We start from the raw sequence: 20,042 nt of genomic DNA, 5'->3' as shown, positions 1-20,042 counted from the left end.
CCAAGTACACCCACTGAGAGGCTTATCACCCCCAGCCCTGGGGCCTTGAGTGCACTGAGGAGAGACAAGCTGCAGCCCAAACTCTGCAACATGGAGGGTGAGGACCCACCCAGAGGGCCTAGCCTTGAGGTCAAGCCTCATCTCCAGGCACCCCCTCACTCCACCTATTCCACACTAATCCACTCTACCCACAGTGGCCATCTCACTCTTCTCTAAGCGCACCAGCAGAATCTGTACCTTGTGCCTTTGTACATTATGAAAGTTTTAAGACAAGACCACAAATTCTTTAATACTTCTCCCTTCAAGAGATAGGGCCTGATTCCCCTCGCTTTGAATGTAGGTTAGACTTTGGGGCTCCCTTCTAACAAAGAGAAGAAAATGCAGAAATGACAACCTGCGACTTTAGAGACTAGGTCATAAAAGGTACTGCAGCTTCCTGCTTGTTCCCTCTCTCTATTACCACTCACTCTGTGCAAAGCCAGCTGATATGTCACAAAGACACTCCAGAAGCCTATGGAGAGGCCCACGTGGTGAGGAACTGAGCCCTCCAGCCCACAGCCACGGAGGAGTGAAGGCTTCTGCCAACTGCCCAGTGAGCGTGCGTGGAAGCAGTCTCCAACCTCGATCAAACTGCAGATGACTGCAGACCCCCCGCATCTCGACAGCAATCTCAGAAGAGACCCTGGGCCAGATCTGCCCAGCTAAGCTGCTTCTGAATTCCTGGCCCCCAGAAAGTGTGAGATAATACATGTTTTAAGCTCTAAGTTTAGGGGTCCTGTGTCATGCAGCCGTAGATAACTAATATACACATGCTCTTTCCTGGACTTCAATACTCCCTCTTCTCTACCTCATCGCTCAAAACACCATGCAAATGCCATCCCTCCGCATGGCCCTCTGCAGTGCTCAAGGCCTGATTAACAGCTCTTTCTCCTGAGCTTCTTAGGCAGTTTGTATAAACTTCTGTTTCAGCCCTTAGTGTATTGAATTATAACTTTGCTTACTGTCTCTCTTTCTTTCTCTCGTGGAATCAGAGCTCCTTAAGGGATTATATATTAATCATCCTTATATCACTAATGCCTAGCACAATGGTGACATTTGGTCAATACATGTTTAATTACTTAATTTAATCAATTAATGCAGAGAGGCTATGTAGTGTGATACCCACCTCCTCTTTTTTTTTCAATTTATGAAAAAATTTATCTAACTGAGAAATAGAGTTGATTTGTGATACTACCTGGTAACTGATGGTGTTGTTAACATCTTTATATGACTTTCGTATTTTCACATTTCACTCATTAGCTTAGTGAACAGGGGTTGGTGGATTGTCTCTTTATTCTGGGGGCTGGAAGGAGATATAATTGTGACAGGGGTTTATTTAGACCTGAGCTGTCCAATATATTAGTCACTAACCACATATGGCAATTTAAACTTAAATTAAATTAAAATTTAATTCCTCAGTCACACTAGCCACATTTTAAGTGCTCAAGAGCCACACATGGCTAGTGGCTACTATATTGGGTGGTGCAGATATAGAAATTTCCATTGTTGCTGAAAGTGCTGTTGGGCAGAGCTGATTTAGAAGACTCTCAAGATATGTTATCTACAGTGGAAGTGAGGAGGGTCTAAGCTGAAGCAAGGACAGAGATGGAGGGAAGGGATCTCTCTGAGACACCAAATGGGATGCAGAGTGATGAGAGGGGGATGCCTTTAAGATGCCTTCTAGGTTTCTCCCTGGGGCAAATGGATGGATGGTAGAACCATTCACTAACATAGTATGTATAGGAGAAGGAGTCAAATTTGGGAAAAGGAGATAAAATCAGATTTAGACCCAGTGGGTGACAGGTAAGTCTGAGACAGGCCAGTGATGTCAGGAATGCTGCTGGATCTCTAAATGTGATCTGTGGGACTCTGTAGAGACGGAGCTCCAAGGAAGGGCAGTAGCCATGGGTAGGGGCTAGAACCACACAGTGGGGTGAGGGCACCCAAGGAGTGTAGGCAGCATGAGATGGTCAGTGGAAGATCAGGGCCTCGAGAGCACTGGCCTTTAGGGCAAGGTTTTCAAACTAAGTGGGTCAAGAAATAACAGGGGGCCAGCCTGGTGCACAACACCTAAGTTCGTACATTTCACTTTGGTGACCTGGGGTTTGCTGGCTGGGATCCCGGGTGCGGACCTACACACTGCTTGTCAAGCCATGCTGTGGCAGGCATCCCACATAGAAAGTAGAGGAAGATGGGCACAGATGTTAGCTCAGGGCCAGTCTTCCTCGGTAAAAAAAAAAAAGAGGAAGATTGGCAACAGATGTTAGCTCAGGGCTAATCTTCCTCAAAAATAAAAAAAAGAAAGAACAGAACAGAACAGAATAGGTCTCCACCAGCATTCAAAAATAGTTTTGAAAATATTAATGTGCTGTGCATATAATTTGGGTAAAGATTTTTTTCCTGAAACTTTTGTTATGAATATATTCACATGCATATATGTACACCAGGTTGCAAAGTAAAACATATTCTGGGTTGTGGTCCAATTAGTTTGAATGTCACCAATTTATAAAGTAAGCACCACAGACTATAACATGGGACACGGGTAAGAGAGAAGAGAGAAATAACCCAGTGTCAGATGTCAGTGACTCGTCAGGTAACATTGAGAGCATGGATGGCCTTATCTAGGCAATTTCTGTGGACTGGTGGCAGCAGGAGCCAGACTGCATAAGTAAATGGGAGGTGAGGAAGTGGAGATGAGAAAAATGACAGTGGAGATTGAGGCGTATTTGTTTTGCTTGTTTTGCATTGAAGACTTGAATGTTCAACATGTGCCCAGAAGAGATTATAAAGGAAAGTCATGCTCTAGAACCGCACCATCCAATAAGAGAACCACTGGCCACATGTGGCTATTTAAATTAAAATTAATTAAATTAAAACTGCAGCTCCCTAATCACAGTGGCTCCACGTCAAGTGCTAAGGGGCTACCACAGTGCACAGAGCTAATACAAAACATTTCCATCGCTGCAAAAAGGTCTGTTGGACAGTGCTGTTCCAGAAAAATGTTTGACTTCTTCATGTCTTCACTGGCTTCAATAAAACATCCTAGGTTAGACCAGTGCACAGCGCCCCCCAACCTCCTCCTACCTGCAACATCCTCCAAACCCAGCAGAAAAGTTGCTGGGGATCATATTCCAATCTATACTTGACGAAATCACATTTGGTCTCAGTGAGTGAGAGTTGACCCTGGGAGAAGCCAGTGGGGACATCAGGGAGGCTGCTGGAACTCAGGATGTGGTCTAGGGGCAGTCTGGGTATTTTATGTGTTCTGGATGTTTTCCCACCAAATCCGACAGACATCTCTGACAACTAGAAGCAGCTCCCGATTGCCCAGGACTGAAGACACAGAGAAAAGGAGCTGTGGGCTGGGGGATACTGACGGAAGATGTTGGAAGTGTGGAACGGGATGGTTAGAGAATTCATGCTAGGGTAGACGGAAAACAATGGGTAAATGGACCCATTACGACAAAATTCCGGTTCTACAAAATTCAAGTGACTGGTAGAGAACAAATAAATTATGGTTATGATTTCTACAAGTAATTTTCATGATTTCTGTATAACAAAAAGGAATATGGTAGAAGACTGCGGTGTTATTATCCATCAGAGCTGTCCACTTAGGCTCTGTTGCCCCGTTACGTCCTGATGACTTGCTGAAGGGAGAACGTCACTTCTGGAATTTTAAAAATAAAATTTCCTATTTTATGGAAAACGTCTTTTTGAAATCACCTTGCTCCCGGAGATACATTTATTTCTCTGTTCAATGAAAAGGTCATTATTCCTCATAGAAACTTGTTTACTTCTCTTATCTTCCATCCCCACTGTGATTTGTGACCCCTGTGTTATATATTTATCTTATCTCTTCTCCAACAAGATAGGAATTTGGAGCAGGCTCTGGAACAATTTCTGAACCAAAGTTACTGATGAGGCAACCAAGGCTCAGAAAAATTAAATGACTCACCCAAGGACACAGAAATGACATAGTCAAAATCCACCACAAACGAAACCTTTCCATTCAACAGCATAGTTGAACATCTTACAAACATCTTGTTGAATGAAAGAAGCAACTTCTGAGAGAATGAAATTATGAATTCGTTTCTAACACATTCAAAACCAGGCAAAACTAAACTACAGCCTTTAGAGGTACATACACAGATGATAAAACAACAAGGAAAAGGAAAAACAGACAGTAACACAAAGGTCAGGCCAGCAGCACCCTGGGAAGGAGGGAGAGTGGTGGAATGCCCAGCTCTGGAGGGATGTGCGAGGGACCAACAAGATTTCATTGGGTAAACCGGGTGGTAGTTACACAATAAGGAAAAGTGAGGTACAAATCTTCCCATCTCATTGATTCAAAAGTTATTTTGTAAGAAGCTCATTCATTTGGATTCACCAGTCCAGAATCAGTGGGAATTTATAGATGGAGCATGTAATTTTTCTGAGTATTGAAACTTTAAGCTGTGGGATGGGAGGTGCTTCTACCCACAGGCGTGGGGGACCATGGGCTCTTAACGGGCGCTGCTTCTCCTGGGGCCTCTGGCATTGTGGTGCTTCAGTTTATCTTTCTCTTATTTTACAGGGATTCCAAAGTGTGGTCCTTGGGGCTCTGTGAAGGTAAGTCAAGGGCTTCCTGAGGGAGCAATAAGCAACTTACAGGACTCCAGGCCCCCCACATTGGCTACAGCACAGCTGCTCTGCTTCCAGCTGCTTTACATATTAGGCATCCAAAAGAAATTTCATTTTAAAGAATGGCTTTTGATACTAAAAGAAAAATGTAGAAAATCTATGGGGCATCAATTCTCCCTTAAGTAATGGACATAGTATTTAGAAATACTAAAATTACTTTTCTTTAAAAAAAAATTTTCTCTTCCAGACTATTCACTACGACAACTTCCTTCAGGCCTCCCTCTGGACCCTGGGCCCTGAGGTCCCGAGTTCTGCTCCTCAACGCCCCACCTCAGCCTTTCTAACTACGCCCTCCCCTACTTCTGCGCTGAGAAAAAGGCTGCTTCTTTGGGGCACATGGGCCAATTCCAGTGATGCTGGCTCACCCAAAGTTCTTCTTTAGGGGAGGTGTGGCTTCTAGGAGGTGGAGTCCTCCAGTCTGTACTGGGCAGGGTGCACAGCCGGGCCACAGGAGAAAGGAGTCAGGGACCATTACAGCCACTACAGTCTGGATTCCACGGGGCTAAGCCATGTGCTACCAGGTCTGATGTACCTATCCTAGACTTATCTGCTGCTGGGCCTCTAGGGGCCTCCGGCCAGGACCTATGGCCTCCTCTCCGATCTGCTGGCTTCTAGAGCTGCTGACATAGGAGTCCTTCACCATGCAGGCTGCCTGATCCCTGCTAGAGTGAACTGGGCACAGTGAGAACCAGTCATATGACTGCCTGGAGCCAAGCATCAGCCAGAATGGAAGGGGCTATGCTCAGAAGGGCTGCCCAGTAGGGTGGGAGCATGGGTTAGAAGTTTGCTGGACACAAGTACCAGCCCAGCCACTTGCCATTCAGAGAACAAGCTCCCTTCAGAGAAACTTGTCCATTGTGGCTCTGAGACTAAATTCAAAGTCATGGACAGGATGTGTTAGGTAACCAAAGGCAACTGTTCCTGTCGGCCTCACGCCAGAACTTCATTATTAAAAACAGCTAAGACAATTTACTGAGTTATGACTACATTCCAGACATTCTGCTAAGCACTTTATGTACATATCTGGGTCAATCCTACCTAAATTTTAAATATTTTTTCCCATTTTTTTGATGAGGAAACCAATACATGGAGAGGTTTGGTAGCCATCAGGATGACCCAGTCAGGATAGGTGAACCCAGGTCTGAATGGCCCCATTCAATCCACTGAACTCATGCTGCTTCATGAGCAAGGGAAGCCCACCAAGGCCACCATCTGTGCACCTCAATATCCCCCACTGCCTTGCCACGCTTCCCCCACAATCATGTTGTTTCTAGCTCCCCACTCTTCCCTATCCTCATCAATCTCACCCAACCTTCATTTTCTAGGGTGCACCTCCAGGGCGTGTTTCTCTGTCAGCTCCCATTTGAGAGCAAATGCTGCCACTGCAGGGTCCTCAATGAGTCTCCAAGGAGCCCAGCTTTGGGGGCTCCCAGGTCAGTTCTCAAACCTCCAGGACCTCCCATATGTGTGTCTACATTCATGGCTACAGTCAATATTTGATGATCCTAGTGATAGCTCTGAGCTACCAAGAACAGGTAAAACTATGCTCAGTGATCTGTACACCTTGGACAAATACTTAATTCCCCTGTGTGTGTTTCCATAGCTCTGAAATGGCAATAACCCTGTACATACCTCACAGGGTTGTTGTGATGATTAAGTTAATTAATACATGTAAAGCACTTAAAACTGAGCCAAACTCATTGTGTTATTATTATTTGTATTGTCATTTTATTACTCTTTCTAAGGCAGGAGGGTATGCAATGAATTTCAGCAATAATTCTATCAAGAAAGCAAAATTTTTGAAGTGCTGGTATTCAAGGGCTAGTCTGTGACTAGGCGACAGACAAGCTGGCCAGCGACTCCCATTGCCTGAGCTACAGGATAACCCAGGCGACAGCACCAGAAGGCGGCTGTAGATAAGAGATAAAGGGCCAAGGAGTCATTCCATTAGCTTGATCTTTCTTAAATTGCCAAAGTAGATTCCCTAGTTAGCAATACCCCTCCTTCCAGGGTCTTAAAGAGATTGAATAACAGTGAGATGAAGCATTGAGATTATAATCTCTTTCTCCAATAAGGTCATTGCTCCTCACCTCCACCTCTTTGCTACACTTTCTAAAGACAGAGACTGGCCTTATGGCTTTCAGGTGAAATCATGTGCAGCCTCTGCTGCTGATTCACTGGCCCCCATCACTGCTGGTCCTATTCTCAGGAAGGGAGTCGGCAGATGACATGGGCCACCTGGGTGACTCCATCAAAGCTGAACCTATCTGCAGACTGAAGAGCTGTGCTTGGTAGATTTTGTTTTTAGCATGATCACAACTGCTATAGATTCTACTTATTCTGAACACAGCAGGAATAAAGATTTGTTTTTATTGATAATTGGTTCGATTCAAAAGCAATCTTTAGACTTCTACTTCCTGCCAAGATGAAATAAAATGTACCAGTCCTACCCTCTTGCCTGAAAAAGTTAAAACCAGACAAAATATATGAAAGACATTGGACTTCAGCAAATCTTACAAGCAGACAGAATAGAGTTATGTATAGAGAAACAAAGCTAAGAATGACATCAGAGTTTTCTTTGGAAACAATGCAAGCCAGAACAGTAGGTCAACATCCTTAAAGTACTGAAAGGAAAAAAAAGAAGAAACTGTCAACTTGGAATTCTATACCCAGTGAAAATACCTCTCAAAAATGAAGGCAAAATAAATAAAGACCTTTCATACATACAAATGCTGAAAGAATTCATAACCAGCAGATCTCCACTCTAAGAAACATTAAAAGGAACTTCTTCAGGCAGAAGAAAAACGATACCAGATGGAAATCTGGATGTACACAAAGGCATACAGAGTAATTGGAAATGATAATTACATGGTAATGATGATATAATCATATTGATCATAATGATCATAATCATAAATGATAATAAAGATTTTTTTCCTATTACTTAAATCTCTTTGAAATAAATCTTTGGGGACCCTCCCAAAAGGAGGTTAAGAGAACAAACACTAGGACAGTTAAACAAGGCAGACTAAATATGAGCATGTATCTCTTTCACTTCAATCTTAACAAAAATGACAGAAAAAGAATAAAAAGGCAAACACTCATAATCACAATGAGAATGGAAGAAGACATGACAGCTGATCCACACAGTTTTGAAAGTTAGGTGACTAGTAACTGACTTACCCGACTTGAGAAAGTTGAAGTCAGAGCTAGAGAAGGGAGACATGAACAAGAAGCAAGGCAACGCGAGCCTCAAATCCTCAGAAAGGCCTGGGACTTGGAAGCACCAGATACCTTTGAAAGTTAGAATGTGGGATGTACAGAAAGCCAGAGGATCTGTAAAAAGTCTTCATAAAGAACTGCTGTACCCCGTAACTCCTCCCCAAGCCTGTGCTGTCTGGTAACAGCTCCTGCCTCACCCCGTGGAAGACAGGGGGTTACTCTCCTCAGAAGGTGAATTGGAAAGGCTCTGGATTTGGGGATATCAACAACAGCTAAGGGGGTGATTGAGACACTATTCTGAAAGTTGAGATTAAGTGAAAGTCCACATACTTACCATGAGTCTGGCTTATACCTCCAGACACAGGTATGGCTAAAAGATTCCTTTTGGGAAACTGACCAGCCCAAGAGCAAATACTTACAAATATCCACAATGGGTGTCTCTCAACAAAGCGTAGCTGAGTATCTGCCTAATCTCTACAGAGAAGGCTGGAAGATTATAAGTAAGCCTTGTGCACTGACAATATTTAAGTGACTCATTCCAAAATAAGAATAGACAGCCGAGAGTCATCTACTTTCTGAAGAGAGCCTCTACAGTGGAAGATTAGATAAAACACATAAACAGAGAAAAGGAACTTGGGGAAAAGAGTACAAGGAACATGAGAAAATGTCAGCAAAACTTATACATAATATTCTTAGAGTTATAGAAGATATGGTATCTGTGAAGTAGGAATAACAAGCTAAAAAAAGAGCTTTTAAAAGTTAAAAGCTTGATAGCAAAAATTAAAAATTCAACAGAAAGTTTAGAAAGTATGTTTAAGATATCACTCAGAAAATTAAAGAAAAAGAGATAGAGATGAGGAGGAAGGGCAGGGGGCGGGGGAGAGATTTTGAGATTGATGGATTTTGATTGAAAACCACAGAGAAATAACATTAGAGCATTAGCCCAGAAGTCCAACATCTGAATAATCAAAATCCAGAACAAGAAAAGGAGGAAAACATTTTTTTTTTCTTAAAGCTTGGCACCTGAGCTAGCATCTGTTGCCAATCTTTGTTTATTTTTCTTCTTCTTATTCTTCTCCCCAAAGCCCCCCAGTAGATAGTTGTATATTCTAGTTGTGAGTGCCTCTGGTTGTGCTATGTGGGACGCCGCCTCAGCATGGCCTGATGAGCGGTGCCGTGTCCGCACCCAGGATCCCAACTGGCGAAACGCCGGGCCACCGAAGTGGAGTGTGTGAAATTAACCACTGGGCCATGGGGCTGGCCCAGGAAAACATTTTTAAAGAAAGAATAAAGGAAAAATTTCCCATAACTGAAGAACGTGACTTTCAGATTATAACAACCCATGGAGTGCCTGGCACAGTGAATGTAAATGTACACAGTTGTGCGTGCACACACATGCTCAAAAAAACACACACACAGAGCAAGGCACTTTATCATGGAATTTCAGAACCCTAGAAGTAAAGAGAAGACTCTAAAGGGGCAGGGAGTGGGGACAGGTCACATACAAAGGATAAGGAGCTAGTGTGGCATCAGACTTCTCAACAGCAATACTGGAAGCTAAAGAACAATGAAAAATGCCTCAACATTTTAAAAGAAGCTGACTTCCAGCCTAGAAGTTTATGCCCAACTAAATTCAACCAAATGTGAGGGTAGAATAAAGCTACCTTAGGCATGATGCAGGTTGACTGGATTGTCACTCTATCTGCTTAGTTGACTCCAATTTGTGGAGTTGTGATGCTTGATGATGTGTCTCTGGAAGCTAATCTTCTAGGGGACAGTGGACAAGGGAAATACCAGCCCCCTGGGAGACAGACCCACGTGCAGGAGCATGAACAGTAATCAACCAAGTACTGCTCTCCCAGGGGGAGTTGGGAAGCACAGGGGGACATTGGTTGTCGTAATTACTAGGGGATGCTATTGCCATCTATCCCCCAAGGGCCAAGATGCTAAATGTCCTGCAGTTCATGGGACAGCCCCTCAAGAAAGAATTACCATCCCCGTAAGCTCAAAAGCACATCCTTGAGAAATGATGAGACACTTTCTTTGGCTTTCACGCTGAGGTTGCTTATGCTTGAAGTGGGGCTGAGAGGGTGTAGACCGCTCTAGGGGGTGAGTTGGGTGAGGTAGAGAAGATAGCTGAATTGGGGAGAATGGAGATGAGCGAGAATATTCCAGGAGATAAAATACGTGACTGATTAAAATAAACAAGCATGCCACAAACCCATGAGTCTAGAGACAAATTCTATAAAATTATTTTTGATGATTCTCCCATTGTAAAGAGCTCTGTAATCGTTCTGTGGCCAAGTTCAGGTCTACACCCTGTCATTATGTGTTGTCTGGAGCCTTCCTTTGGGTCTCCTTGTTTCCAGTCCCACCTCTGCCTCTCCATGAACCACACAGCGACCACCGTTACCCTTCTCAAATTCTGATCTGATGGTATCACTCATCTGCTCAAAAGCTTTCAATGGCTTCCCATTGCCTCCCCATTCCCTGGAGGGTACATAGCTAAATCGCTCCTTTGTGGGCTTTTCCCAGTCATTCCCTCCAATGAGACTCTAATATGGTACTCCTCCATTTCAGTACTCATCCACAGTGTGACACATGTGTGTTTTATACAGCATTTCCTGGGAGTCCATGAGTTCCTCACAGGCAGGGACTGCTTCTCATCTGTCTTTGACTCTCCAGTGCCTAGCACAGTGCCTGGCATATGGAAAGCACTCCTCATGCACTTACTGGATAGAGTTGACCCATTTCTCCCTCATGAGAAGGCTGAGCTCAGAGAAAGGCCCCAGGTGTACTCCTGTTACCAACATGATCAAGGGCCCTACATCATGTCAGGCTTCCTCTGGGCACCTGAGTCCTTCACAGCTTTTCTGAGTCATGAAAGTCACTGTGGCATTTGGCTCAGCTAGGAGCTGTGGCCTAAGGCCCTTAGCAGATGGGCTGGTACAAAGGCTGCACTTTACCGATGAAGAAGCTGAGGTCCAGTAAGAGCCAGTGCCTTGCCTGAAGCTACATGGCCACACATGCCAGAGTAGGACATGGTCTCCTGGCCTCCAGGCCAGTGTCCCACCAGCTCTCGCCTGTGTGCAATGGGACCTGTGGGAAACTGGCAACTGTTTTACAGATAAAGTGAGTGCTTCACCACCCTATCTTCCCTTCTGACCACTGAGGAAGCTTTTGTGGAGGCCGTGGGCATGCGGGGAATGGGAGACAGACTTGGAAGATGATTTGAGGCCAATGGTGAAGGACCCTGAGACTTGTTCTACAGGCAATGAGGAGCTACTGAAGGATTACGAGAGCAGGCTGACTTGACTGAAGCAGGGCTTCATTCTAAAGAGAAGAGAGGTAGGAACTGCAGGCCACAAGGGACTTGTAAGGAAACAATTCTCCTGCCACCTCAAGTGCTCTGTCCTGGATTTATGAAAGCCACAGCTAGTAGAGTCCAGGAAAGAGGCATGGTGTATCTCACCTGAATGGTGAGGCTTTGCCGAAGCTCTCTCAGCAGATGTAAAAATCAGAAGGGAAGATCCTGGATAAAGAATAGCAGGGAAACTGCCCTTGGATTCTGTGATCTGAAACCAGGAGGGATCAAGAGGTTAAGGAGGTGGCCTTGCAGTAGTGGTGACAGTAATTGTGGGTCCCACCAGTGGAGACTGAGACAGGGAACAAGTCCCTGGGAGCTGGAGCAGAGAGCTGGCCAGCCAGGGGTGGCGTGGACTAGAGCCTGAAGGACTGCGGTACCTAGAGGAGTGCCAGGAGCCAATACACTGTACGTCATCCTGTTTATAATTCTGTCCTTTCTATATTTATTTTCCTTTTGTTCGCCTTTAAAATTTAGTCAAATACCTTTTTAAAACATCCAGCTGTCTCAGCTGGCTCCGGCGAAGCAAGGGTGCTCGGTGGTGGTGTCCTGCGGGGGGCAGTCTGCAGAGGGAGGGCGGCTTCCCGGGCCAGCGGAAGCAGTGGGACGACCAGCGTGAAGGCTGCAGAGGGCGGGGTCACCCACCCTTCCCACTGGCAGTCTCCTTCCAGAGTCAAACTGTCAAGACTGGGGATTTTATTACGGGAAGTGAAAATCTCTTACCACCACACTCTGAGCGGACTTAATTCTTGGACTCGGTTTTGTTCTACAAACCATAAATCCCCTTGATTTTATTACCATTCAGGACACAGTTCCTCCCCAGGCACGACGATTTTTCAAAATCTGAAGATGCAATGTTTTAACGAGAGTCAATTAAAACCATAAAAACAAAACTGTCTTTCTGCACCCTGATCTAATAGTCTAAGAAAATGACAGAGAGATTGGTCTCTCTTATTGAATCCATGTGAGCAACTCTTTAAAAATCCCAGCTAGTTCTAAGTGTAGACAGCTAGCCTATTAGTCTGATGTTTAGGTCGCCTTTTTTTCTTGTTGAGAACCATGACATGTGATCCCATCTTCAAGTATTTTCTGTTCCCTGGGGTGTCATCTTCTGACACTGGACCTCTGTTTTCTACCTCCTAAGAGCCCTCTGGCTGTCCTTGCTCCTATGACACATCTCTTCCTTAACCCTTAACGGATGTGGCGTTAACCCTCCAAGCACATGAGAATTACCTAGGGAGGATTCCCTGGCCCCATGCCAGGCTTAGTGAATCAGAATCTTGGGTTCAGATCCTAGGATGCTTGGATTTTTAACAAGCACTCCAGGCAATTTTAACCAGACAACCTGAGGACCAAACAGAGGATCACTACTTTACTGAAGAATCGCCCGGGTTAAACACACACACACACACACACACACAGAGGCTATCATTTATTAACCATCTACTTAGTGCTGGGTCTTTATTAACTTTATCTCCTTTAATCCCTATACTAACCATAGCAGGTAAGCACCCCTGTTTTTATAGCCAAGGAAACAGAGAGGTTAAACAACTTACCAAAGGTCACAGAGTTGGGAAGCAGTGCAAAGTCTGTCCTACTCCTAAGCCCTCACCCAGGTCTCATTCTCACTGCCTGTTCTCTCTTGAATGAAAAAGACAGACACCAGGAGGAACCTGTGGGTGTGCTTCATAGCATCTTGGCTTCTCTCTCTCCTTCCCCAGACAGTGGGGCTATCCCCTCCATGTTCTTCTTAGCGAAGCCTAATGTCTTTCAGGTAGTTCCTTCATGTGTTGAACCTTCTTGACTTATTCTTGGCAGGGTTGAGCCTCTCTCATAATTCCCTTGATCACCTTGTCCCTTGAACATCTGAATGGCCTGCAGTCACACTGATTTCGGTAGAGCCCTCCCTAGCCCCTTCTTGACTCGTTAGGGAGAACATCAGTAGATTTCACATTTGGAACGGCCATCCTTCTTGAGCATTTGGTATGTCTCACCATTGTTTCCCCGGACCTCTCACAACCTGTGTGCGTGTTGCAGAAGCAGAGGCCGAGCTGCCGGGGCAGGGAGGTCTGAGCCAGGTGGGATGACCCTGCTGGACATGCCCAGCCTGGCAGTACATTTAGCTACCGTACTTTCAAAGAGCCGGAGGCCCCCTGAGATAAGTGGTAAAGATGTCTAGCGTCTAAGAGTCAGCCCCCAGGATGCCAGAACAAAGGGCTTGCTTTAGCCTTAGGGGAGCACCTTGGGATCCTGGGAGTTGTGGGCAGGAAGGACATATTTGACTAAACACAGAGGGGGGGTGACTTGAAAGTCCCAAGCAAAGTGTTCCAAGTTCTTTGAGAGGAGTTGTAAGGAGCAGAACCAGTCTGCCTAGTAGGAGTTGTAATATTTGGGGGCTCCATGAAGAACCAAGAGAAGGAGTCCACCCTCTCTGGGAACATGGAGGAAACTGTGATCCTGATGGGGAGAGGGGCTTCCCCACATAGGCGAGCGGTATGGTGGAAGATCGGCCAGAGGATCACCTGGGGCCAGATGGCAGTGATGCCCATGTGGCTAGAACTTCCAGGCCCAACACGAGTTGTAGTGTTAGCAACTCATGCTAGCAGGTGCAGTGGGTAACCACAACCAGACCCTGAGGAGGCCGAGTGGAGGGAGCAAGGAGGCAGGAAATACACAGGGTAACGGGACCGGCAGTCTGCAGTTCCACCTTGTTGAGGGACATGGCTGGAGGTGGGGGACCAAAAAGAGGAAGAGTGTTTTGCTGTGAAGTGGCCTGTCTTCTAGAACAAGGGCTGGCAAAGTATAGCCAGGAGGCCAAATCTGTCTTGCTGCCTGTTTATGTACGCTTGGCAAGTAAGAATGGATTTTACACTTTAAATGGTTGGCAAAATAAAAATAATAATATTTCACAATACATAAAAACTATATAAAATTCAAATTCCAGCATCCATAAATAAAGTTTCACTGCAACACAGTCATGCTCATTTATTTACATATTATCTCTGGCTATTTCCTTGATAACAATAGCTGAGTTGAGCTGTTGTGACAGAGACCGTATGGCCCACAAAGCATAAATTATTGACTATTTGGTCCTTTGCTGAAAAAGATTGCTGACTCTTGAGCTAGAAAAACCCTTATAATGTCCCCAATAAGCTATTTATTGATTGGTGTCCAGGATGGCTCAATCGGAAACTCGCCCAAGCTGATCCCGAGAGGCTGTGCCGTGTCTCTCTCCCTGCCTTTTCCCGCAGGTCCTGGCTGCTGACCCTGCTAGAAGTCACAGGATACTCTTGGGGTTGGGGAGGCACTTGTCTGGCAGAGAAAACACTATCGTGCTAGGGAATGCAAGCCCGTGAAATCCCAGGCAGGCAAAGCCCCCGTTCCTTCCAGTCCCATTTTTGCCATTTCCCCTGGCTGCTTGGTCCTGGGCTGGGGGGAGCAGGCCCTGGTGGGGGACCATGGGGGCTGACTCTGGGGCTCGGGCAGTGGAGGAACATCTGAAACAGCAGCTTTGGACAGAGGAAACGCCCCTTCCATGCAAAGTCCCCTTTGTTTATCATCACCATTATTAGAAATGTGCACATCCCAGCAAAACCAGCAGGTCACACATTTACAAAAGAGCCTGCCACACTGGGGCAGGAGGGTTCTGGGCTTTTGCAATGTGTAGGTTCTAATTCCTAGTTCAGGGAAGTTGTTCAGTGAAAGAACAAAGTGACTTCATTGTACAGTGAGTTCACTGTGCTCCTCCAGAACAGTATCTTTCATTCTCTGCTTACCCCCAGCACAGGGGTGGAGGAAGTATATCTGAAGTTCTGGGGAACTGTGGGAGTTGGCAACACCTCAGGAGTGAGGCTAATTGGTTGTCTAGAGAGAATTATGATGATATTGCAACCTCCTGGCAATGGGGCAGTCTGCCAGGACACAGCATTGGCTGGCGCCCCAGGCTCCCCACCCAGCAGTTGGGCATGGTCCATGCCATCTTGCCTCCAGGTATGAAACTGTTCAGCCGAAGCTGATCGACCACTCGACAGCTATGTGGGCTATGGCATGTTGCTTAACCTCTCTGAACCTTGATTCCCCATATGTTAAATGGGAGGTGGGGTTGGGGGAGAGACTACCACCACTTCCCTGGCAGAGCTGTCACGAGCATTAGCAATAGCACAGGGAACACCTTTAACCGGGCTTGTAGGTTTCAGTAAATTGTAGCTAGTGTTACTGCCCTGATGTCCGATAGAGCAGAAAAATTTGGGGCATGCACATGTTAGTGCTTTAAACACCACTTAGTTTCTCTTAGCTCCCCAAGCAGATTGTAAGCTCCTGGAGGGCAGAGGACAGCAAAGAATAGATACCATTTATGAGCACCTGGTATTGGGCTTGGGGCTTCATATCAAATACCTTATTTTGCTAATTCTCATCAACCCCAAAGTCAGCATCAGCATCCATCATCCGCATAGTGCCGATGAGGAAAGCTGGGCCCAGAGCAGTTTATGAGAGCATGCGGCAGTAGGGGGCATGCTGGGTTTGGACCCCCGACTCCCAAGCGCCTGCTCTTCTCACTGTCTCAGGGCTCTTCTGCCTCTCTGGACACTCCTTGCTGCAGATCCCTTGCACTGTGCTGGGTACCAAACTGGTGCTCAGGCAAGAGGCTGGAAGCATAACCCACGGGTCTCGGAGCCTAGACCTGCAGCCACGAGCCTCTGGTTTGACATTTCCTGAAATGGGGCTGTGCCTGATTCAGCAGCAGCCAAAATTCAAAAGGCAAAGGCAAGAAAGAATCATTTTCCTTTCAGTAGTGTCTAAAGTGGGATGGAAAATAATCCTGCTGAAAAGCTACCTCGGCCAGTGCTGGAGCAAGAGGGGCTCTTCTCCCCATCCCAGGCTGATTACGTGAAGGCCAAGGAAACTGATCCCTCACCTTGGGAGAAGGGACAAAAGGCACAAGGACAGTCAGGTACATGGAGTCGACCTAAGAGAAGCCAAGAGGCATGGAGGGACGTTTTGCAGGGGAAACTGAAACAGCAGGGGATGGCAGAGGCTGCCAGGAGGCCCTTCCTAGTTGCCCCAACGCGGCTTCTCCCAGCCTCTGGCTTCCATGAGCCAATGTAAAGATTCTTTTTTTTAAAAAAAAGTCTTTGCCTAGCTCTAGTGTGTTTTTAAGGATAAAATGACCCAGCTTCCACTATATTTAGTGCATGAAAATCTACAGGTGTTGGAGTCCAGGAACTGCTTTGGGTTTTGCTATCAGTTGTCTGAGTCCCCTCCCCTCTCGGTTTCATCGTTCACAGCTGTGGGGAGCCGGTTTCCTGACTTCGGCAGCCCTCCCTCACCCCCTTGTCCTCTTCTCCAGCTCGCAAGTAGTTTAAATAGACCCTCTATTATGTAACTTCTTGTTTAAGGAAAAAAGGGATGCTATTGCAATTTCAATTTTAATTTAAAATTTTATGCCAACTACAATTCAGTATAGGCACCTATTTTAATTTAGTTAGCTGGCTTAGTCTGTGTTTCTAACTAATCAGTTTCATCAGTCCCTTTGGCCTCCATTTAATACTGTGTTTACTAACCACAGACTCAGGAGGTGAGCTCACTCCTTCTTAAAGGCTCCTGTCAGAAGGTGGGATATTTGTCCCCCTGTGCCTCTTCCACATGCCACCCTGTAAAAGAGGTTGGAGGCAAAATAGCACATCATGGAAGGGCTAAAAGCTTGAGCCCCAAAGACAGACACCTCAGGGTCTGCTCCTGGCTCTGCCAGTTGTGTGACACTTTGGTTTCCTCTGTAAACTTAATCGTCCTATCTCCAACTTGTTGGGAGATTAAACGCTAAAGCTTACCACAGGACCTGGCGCTTGGTGATATTCCCCAAACATGTTAGCGAGCCTGTAGTAGGTCCCCCTGTTCCCCTGGCCCCCGGCCCTCACCTGATGCACAAAGGGAGGGTTGTCTGAGAAAAGCTGCTGGCCTGCCCAAGGAATTCCTTCCCTGTATAAGTGGAAGCGGATCTATTACCAGGCAACTCAACACCTCTTCGCCCTTGAGAGGGGCTGGCATAGCAATTAACATTTGCACGGTGATTTATGGTTTTCAGAGTGCCTTCAGGGTTATAGGAGTGGAAAGAATGGGGCCTTGGAGTCAGGTCGCTGTGCACAGGCTCTGCCTCTCACAAAATATGTAACCTGGGGCGACTTCTGAGTGCTCGGAGCTTCTGGCCTCTTGTCCCAGGTTTCTGAGATCCACAAGCTGACATACATGTACCATGCACTCAGTAACCTCTAAAGCCTAAGGCAGGTGTGAGCAATTGTCAGTCCATGTTCTCATGGCTTCAGCTTCCAATAGATCCCTGAGCAAAGTCTCATGCACTACCCATATTAAATGGATGGAAAGCATTGAGGAGAGTCTTGCCAAGGTCACTGTCCAGCTGCCTGTCTCTACTTCTCTCTCTCTCTCTCACACACACACACAACCAGGTTCGGATCCCTTCCTCCCAGGTAAGCATCTGAAAGAAGGCAGGTGACTCTTACTTCTCATGCCCTCCCCTAGGACCTCTTTTAAGAAACTTCCCACAGTAAAAGGCAGTCTGAGTGGTGACTTGCTTTGATGAAAAAGCCCTATAGTTGAGAAACGTATGGCACAGCTGTGGCCAGAACAGGTAGGCCGGAGTACTGGGAGCTAGGTAAGGGGTTACCTACCTAGGTGTGAAACTGAGCCTCCCGCCGTGGCCCAGCTTCTCTGGCTTCTTGGCAGCACTCACAGAAATCTGCTCAAGAGAGGGATGCCAGTCAAGTGGCAGGGAGACATGTGGTTCATCTGCCAGGCCAGCACATTCTTCTAGACAGCATTCACCCCTGGAAGAGAGACACAGCCCTGTGGTACAGGAGAAAGCATGGGGCCAGGAGCCAAGAGGCCAGCACTGTGGGCCCAGCCCTGCTGTAGCACTCGGGGCAGGAAGTTACTCGACCTCACCAGTGCCCCCTCAGCTTTTGGGTAAGGGTGGGGATTGGACCAGACACTCACCACGGTGTCATCCAGCTTCTTATTATGTCCCAGACTGGGCTGTACCTTGACTTGCCTCTAGACTCTTACCTGCCATAAGATGCACAGGGAGCTGAGCGCCTCTGGAGGAGATGAAGTCCCACTCCAGAGTAAGGTGTTAGAGGTGTGTCCTGCCAAGCTTTGGCCTTGGCTTCCTCCAGAGATGGTCCGACAAACCCTCTCAGGTCCTGTTAATGCTCTTAATATCTTCCAGCAGATATTAAGCAAATTACAACCAAGTATGTTACCATCCCACCTAAGTCACTTCTTGAACAGTGAAGGAAAAAAAATTCCCCATTAGTTGAAAGTACACTTCTGGAATCCCAGAGACACTGGGTGGCAATGAGAGCACCATTCCAATGCTGAGGAATTAACACACGGAGATGACATGAGTTCTACTAAAACACTGGAAGGGTAAGTCTATTGGGGGTACTGCGTGGGTGGGGAGTTAGGACAAATACAACATAGTGTAAAGATTGTAGTCATCAGTATTGACCTTGTTCAGGAGGTCCAGAGCTTGTGATCAATAGTGTTACAGTGTCCAGGACATGACTACTCATTCCAGGGAACTGAGCGCCACCACTTCCCACACACGTTGTTGTTCCACATGTAAATATTGGTCTGCACAATGCCTAGATTAAAATGTTTTCTGGCACTAGAATGAGGGATTACAACACATCCAGGTTAATATCCAGGATTCAGGCTCCCAGTTGCTCGTGGCCCAAGTCCAAGTCCTCCAGGGACGAAAACACCAAGTTCAACAGTTGAAGCGTCAAATCTATGCCAGTTGTGTGGGAGGCAGGCCGGGGAAAATGAAACACACAGGCATTCACAATCTAGGTAAAGAACTGATGCGACCCAGTTAAGTGCGCTGACAGAAACAGCAGGAAGGGGAAGGCAGCCTGGGAAGCCAGAGGTTAGCATCTCCGCTGAGTTTTTAAGAAGCTCACTGTGTGGTGGGGGTGTACAGAAGGAACCACAAGCTCCAGAACTGGAAAAAGACCTGCTTAGTAGAGTAGGGAAGAGGCTGGGGGTGGCTGTGACGGACTCCTCACGTTTTTAAGTCTGACATCGCCCTTGCACTGTACGGTCTTAAGCAGGTTTTAATGTATGGGAGGCGCACAGACATATCTGTTTTATAAAGAGCCCTTGGATGAGTCAAGAAAAATGGTGACAAGACCAGTGACAAGACTCATGAAACAACCTAGACAACAGCTGAAGGCAACACCAAGGAGGCAGAGTCGAGGAACGCTGAAGAAGGAACACGCAGTACAAATGAGGACATAAAGGACCTTAAAGTTGGCTCACAGGCAAACATAACAAAATTGTAAAATTGCTCTTTGATCTCAATTCTTGTGATCACGAGAGAGCAGAGAGAACGTTACTCCAACATTCAACGAGCAGTTCTAGATCCAAAGTCTAGCTAATGCGAGCAGATGGCTAGCATGTAGGTAATCGACTATTAAGGCTGAAGAGGCTGCTGACATGGACGTTGACAGTGCTGGGATGAAGGGAACTAAGAAGATGCAACAGAGATGGTGTGGGCTGGCAGCTAGGGCTTCAGAGGAGAAAGGGTCACTGAATAAACACTCCAAAGAAGTGATCTGGAAGGACTCCACACCTATGAGAATGCAGAATGCTCATCCTCAGACTGAAAGGTTTAAGAAGGAGCAGCAACATGCAAGTTGAAGACAAGAGGGCAAAGGATTTT

This window comes from Equus quagga, chromosome 18 (genome assembly GCF_021613505.1).
Source record: "Equus quagga isolate Etosha38 chromosome 18, UCLA_HA_Equagga_1.0, whole genome shotgun sequence".
Classification (NCBI taxonomy): Eukaryota; Metazoa; Chordata; class Mammalia; order Perissodactyla; family Equidae; genus Equus; species Equus quagga.
Note: the sequence above shows the minus strand (reverse complement) of the source record.